We start from the raw sequence: 6010 nt of genomic DNA, 5'->3' as shown, positions 1-6010 counted from the left end.
TGCTTCCCTCCGGCCAACAGGCTGCCCAGCCCCCAGCTCCTTACCTGGGCCTTTGTTCGGGGGGGGGGGGGAGCTGCTGCCACCAGAGGAGCTGTCACTGCCAGGGAAGCCATTGCCGGTGCGCCCAGGGAACCACAGCTGGCGCTGCTGGGGGAGCCGCTGCTGCCACCGCCAGCTCCTAGGCCCTCTGGACGTGCAGCAGAACAACCAGATAGCTGTTGGTGCACACCCATAGGACCCAGGTAAGGAGCTGGGGGCTGGGCGGTGGCAGCAGCAGCGTGGCAACTGGGCTTCCAGATCACTCCAAAGCACACTGAAGCACTTTGGAGCAACCCGCTTCACTACAGGCCACTTCATGTCCCCTCCGCTTCGCCTTGGAGGTGGCCTGCAGTGGTCTGAAGCACCCCACTTCAACTTGGAGCTCGGGCTTCAGGCCAAAGCAGTACACAGCCCTCTTTTTCTGCATTCTCCCCTGCACCAAATCCTCCTAGGACGTCTTCAACACTTCTTTTCTGCCGTAGAGTTTGTTGGTGTGACCCATATGTCCTCTGCAGCTGGACACTTCTGTGATTTCATTGTTGCCATGCCTTGGTTGCTATGCTTAGATGTGGAGCGCACCTGGCGGTGGGGGGAGAATCTGGATACATTGATGACAGACAAGTCCAAATTCAGCTGAGCTGACACAGTTTGATGTTCCAGTGCTTCTGTAGCACTGTACTGTTTAAATGAAAAATCGTATCTTTTCCAGACACTGTTCTGGAATGGTGGTCTCAACTTTTGCAGGTGTCACAAACAAATTGTTGGCTGTTGATTCAGGAACTATTGTTGTCTTTGGGCAACTGGTGCGCAGTTCTTCAGGTCAGTGGGTCTCACACCACAGCTCTCGAACATTTTGATGGGTCCTAAAATTCAGGATCTTATTTCTTTCAAGCGTCCATTCTACCTCAGAAGTGAGCAGAACTTGTGCGGCAAGAATTTTTCAGGCTGTCCAAAGTAGCTGGTAGATTTTGGAGTCCAAAAAAAGGAAATACAGTATTCCAGTAACACAGTTCTTTACTTGCAATCAGCTCCACAAGAGTTCTTTAGTTGGTATAAACTCCACAACTTTGGGATGCTTTCATCTCTTTTGGTATAATATTTTGTGGTCTTCCTCATTTAGTGTGTCAAATGAATAGTCCATGGCAATCAGCCATATTTAAATTCTTATCTCTTTTAAAGTCATCTGGCAAGTGGCAATGCATCTGTTGGATCTGGCGGACTGGTGCTTGGTCCTAAAAAGAAGTCTTGCACAGAAGTATAACAACAATATCTAACAATAACAAACCATCTACGTATCTCCCTCCCACCATTGCTTTTTTCTGCAACATCCCCCCCACATATTTAAAAGAACAAAATGTAATTATGGAAATTAAGGATCAGAAAAAAATATTGTGATGCACATAAACTACATGATCTTATTCCAATTAGTTCAAATGGAACATATAAGCTGTAAATGATATGGTTATGAAGTGCGTAATACAGTCTGTGTATTTTATTTTTTCTGTAAAACTCCAAATGTTTTAAAGTTGGAAAAGAATAGACTGAGAAGCAATTAGCGTGTGCTGCAATGGTGTGTGTATACCTGATAAGATACTCAGAGCTGAATAGTAAGCGTGTGATTCCCCTCATTCATGTTCACATAATTGTTGCTTATTATAAAAAAAACAACATAACCATTATACACACACACACACACACACACACACACTTAGATTGACCCAATGCACTGCTATTAAGGTATTCATTAGCAATATATTTGTTACACAGGATCCTTAAAAAACACCCTTTAATCACAACCAATCATATTAGCAAACGGCATATATGTGCAAAGAAATTTGTGAATTTTGAATGTGCTCAAAATAAAACAATGAGATGGCCATTTCAACATATATACAAGACTTAGGGAGCAATCCTATGGCTGCTAGACTGCGACTAGACAGCCATAGGATATCTGGTTTTCCAGGAACTGACCTTACAGCTTGCGGTCCAGGGTGGGTTCCCAGAAAACCAGCCTCCCCTGACTTCTGCACTGCTTCCGGGGCAGTGCAGAACAGCCCGCCCTCTGTGCTCGCAAGAGGAGCAAGGAGCAGCCGAAAAGGGGCGTGCCTGGGGGTGTCTGGGTGGGAGGGCAGAAGTGCTTGTACAACACATCCACTGTTGTACAACAGCCTCCTCTCCTGCAGCTAGACAGCTGCAATCGGTTGTCTAGCCGAAAATGCAGAGCAGGAGAAGCGTGAAGGGAACGACCTCCTCCGTGCTTCTCCTGCCCTGCTTTGGATAGGCGGCTGCCTCTGAGTTCAGAGGTGGCTGCCTATCTGAATAGGATTGCGCCCTTACAGTACAAAACATATATCCAAACACAAAACATGAAACATATGACGTAGACGGCTTATTTTGGCAATCATGACTTTTTCTTGATTGAACTTGTTTCATTAATCCTGCAACAATGAATCCTGCAACAATTTTGTAAGGTTAAACAGCAAAGTAAATATTCACAAAAACAACAACTTAGGGAGCAATCCAAGGTCAGAGACAAAAATGGAGCAAAGAATAAAAGGAACCTGGTGGTCGGAGTCTACTACCAGCCACCCAATCAAGGAGAAGACAAGGATGAAACTTTTGAAAAGCAAATAGCCAATGTTTTAAGGAAGCATGATGTAGTAGTAATGGGGGACTTCAATTTCCCCAATATTTGTTGGGACACAAATTCTGCAAAACATGGCCCCTCCAGGAAATTCCTGACCTGTGTGGCGGATAACTTCCTCCTACAGAAAGTAGAGGAAGGAACTAGAGGATCGGCTATCCTTGACTTGATCCTAACCTTCAGAGATGACTTAGTGGATAAAGTAGCAGTTACAGGAACTCTGGGGGAAAGCGACCATGTTGTACTTGAGTTCTTGGTTCTAAGGGAAGCAAAAGCCGAGTGTAGTCAAACGCGTACCCTGGATTTTAGGAAAGCTGATTTTCATAAACTCAGAACAATGATCAGTAAGGTCCCATGGCAAGCGACACTAACGAGAAAAGGAGTCCAAGATGGGTGGGAGCTTTTAAAAAAGGAAATTCTCAAGGCACAATTACAAACAATTCCAACAAGGAGAAAAGGTGGAAGACAACAGAAGAAGCCAATGTGGCTTCACAAAAAGCTTAGGGATGACCTGAAGACCAAAAAGGACACATATAGGAAGTGGAAAGAAGGCCAAGTAACAAAGGAAGAGTACAGGCAGATAGCACAGAATTGCAGGGATGGCGTCAGGAAGGCTAAAGCTGAGAATGAGCTGAGGTTAGCAAGGGATGCTAAAAACAACAAAAAGGCTTTCTTCAGCTACGTGCATAGTAAAAAGCAGAGGAAAGAAATGGTGGTTCAGCTATTAAATAAGGATGGCAAAACGATAACACATGACAAAGAAAAGGCAGAGGTGCTCAATTCCTACTTTGGCTCAGTCTTCTCCCAAAAGAGGGTCTATGACCCACCTGGCAAAGGCGAAGTACAGGCTGAAGGGGAAGGATTGCAGCTTGAGATTGATAGGCATATGGTCAAGGAACACCTAATTCCTTTGAATGAGTTCAAATCTCCAGGGCCAGATGAACTGCATCCTAGAGTAATAAAGGAACTGGCAGAAGAACTCTCAGAACCGCTGTCTATTCTCTTTGAGAAATCATGGAGGACGGGGGAAGTGCCAGATGACTGGAGGAGGGCTAATGTTGTCCCTATCTTCAAAACGGGCAAAAAGGAGGAACCTGGGAACTACAGACCAGTCAGTCTGACATCCATCCCTGGAAAAATTCTGGAGCAGATGATAAAGCAATCCATCTGGAAGCACCTTGACAACAATGCCGTGATTACTCGAAGCCAACATGGATTTGTCAAAAACAAGTCCTGCCAGACAAATCTGATCTCATTTTTTGATCAAGTCACCTCCCTTGTAGACCGTGGGAATGCTGTAGACATCATATACCTCGACTTCAGCAAAGCTTTCGACAAAGTGCCCCATGATATCCTGATGAGCAAACTAGCTCAAAGTGGGCTAGATGAAACAACAATCCGGTGGATCCACAGTTGGCTACAGAATCGGACTCAAAGAGTGCTTATCAACAGGACCTTCTCAAACTGGGGAGAGGTAACGAGTGGGGTACCGCAGGGCTCAGTCCTGGGCCCAGTGCTCTTCAACATTTTTATGAATGACTTGGAGGAGGAGGTGCAGGGAACGCTGATCAAATTTGTAGATGACACAAAATTCGGCAGGATAGCTAATACTTTGGAAGACAGAAACAAAATTCAAAGTGATCTGGATAGACTGGAGCGCTGGGCAGAAAACAACAGAATGACATTGAATAGGGATCAATGCCAAGTTCTGCACCTAGGAAAAAGAAACCAAATGCACAGTTACAAGATGGGGGATACGTGGCTCAACCACGCTACAAGCGAGAGGGATCTTGGAATTGTTGTCGATCACAAGCTGAATATGAGCCAACAATGTGATGTGGCTGCAAAAAAGGCCAATGCTCTTTTGGGTTGCATTCATAGAAGCATAGCTTCCAAATCCTGGGAAGTACTAGTTCCCCTCTACTCAGCACTGGTTAGGCCTCATCTGGAGTACTGTGTCCAGTTCTGGGCGCCACACTTTAAGAAGGATGCAGACAAACTGGAGAGGGTTCAGAGGAGGGCAACAAAGATGATCAGGGGACTGGAAACAAAGCCCTATGAAGAGAGACTGAAAGAACTGGGCATGTTTAGCCTTGAGAAGGGAAGACTGAGGGGAGATATGATAGCACTCTTCAAGTACTTGAAAGGTTGCCACAGAGAAGAAGGCCAGGATCTCTTCTTGATCATCCCAGAGTGCAGGACACGGAAGAATGGGCTCAAGTGACAGGAAGCCAGATTCTGGCTGAACATCAGGAAAAACTTCCTGACTGTAAGAGCAATATGACAATGGAACCCATTCCCCGGGGAGGTGGTGGGCTCTCCCACACTGGAGGCCTTCAAGACGAGGCTGGACAGCCATCTGTCAGGGATGCTCCAACTTGGATTCCTGCACTGAGCAGGGGGTTGGACTCGATGGCCTTGTAGGCCCCTTCCAACCCTACTATTCTATGATTCTGTTATTCTATGACACTGCTCTGACCTTGGAGTGGGGAATCAGAGATCCGATCCTGCTCCCCCTTGCTGCTGGCACAGAAAGAATCATGGTGGTGCCCTCTCTGAGGTCTGGAAAGCGACCTCAGAGAGGGGGTAAAGGGGGCGTTTCAGTGGGCGGGGAGGGGAGGAGACTGGAGAGGCCAGGAAACGAGCTATCCAGTGGCCTCCGCAGCCTCCTTCCCTCTCCCTCTGAAGCAAAAAAGCCTGTCTAGTGAAAATGCAGTGCGGGGGGAGGGGGAGGGAGAGATCGCCTCCACCACTCCTCCAGCCCTGCGTAGGATGAGTCGAAGCCTCCAAGTCTGGGTACTTATGGTCATCGAGGGTGCAACTCTAGGACTGCGCCCCTAAACAATTATGCTGTGTAAGGAGACTACTTCAATTTTGATTTATGCTCTCTTTTTAAAAAAACATTTGGAAGAAGAAAGAACAATGTTTGGAACTACCAGAGTCAAATAGATTTAAAGTGTAGGTTTTCCCATTGTTCTCTCTCTTTCTTCTGACTATCTCTTCTCTGGAAAGACAGAAAAGAGGAACTGCCTCACAACAGTCTTTCCTTTCTGCATTCACAAAAGTGAGTCTCAAACTTTTAGAGCCATTAAGCCTGAATAAACGCATAAAAGCTTTTAATGACAGCTTTTTAGTCTAGTGACACTACTCCTAAAATTGTTTCAAAACATTAAAATAGTTTGTTAAATTGAAGAACCTTTTCTTTCTGTATGTGGTCAGAGGCGCCGTTCTCCTTACTTCCTCTTTGTTTCAATCCCCCCCCCCCCCCGTTAAACTGCATCTTAGAAAAGAGGAAGAACAATTTGGAATATAAAAGGGTGCAATGAT

The sequence above is a fragment of the Heloderma suspectum genome, chromosome 6, assembly GCF_057233095.1.
Source record: "Heloderma suspectum isolate Gila_16-S chromosome 6, 16-S_ref, whole genome shotgun sequence".
NCBI lineage: Eukaryota > Metazoa > Chordata > Lepidosauria > Squamata > Helodermatidae > Heloderma > Heloderma suspectum.
This window is presented reverse-complemented; position numbering follows the sequence as displayed.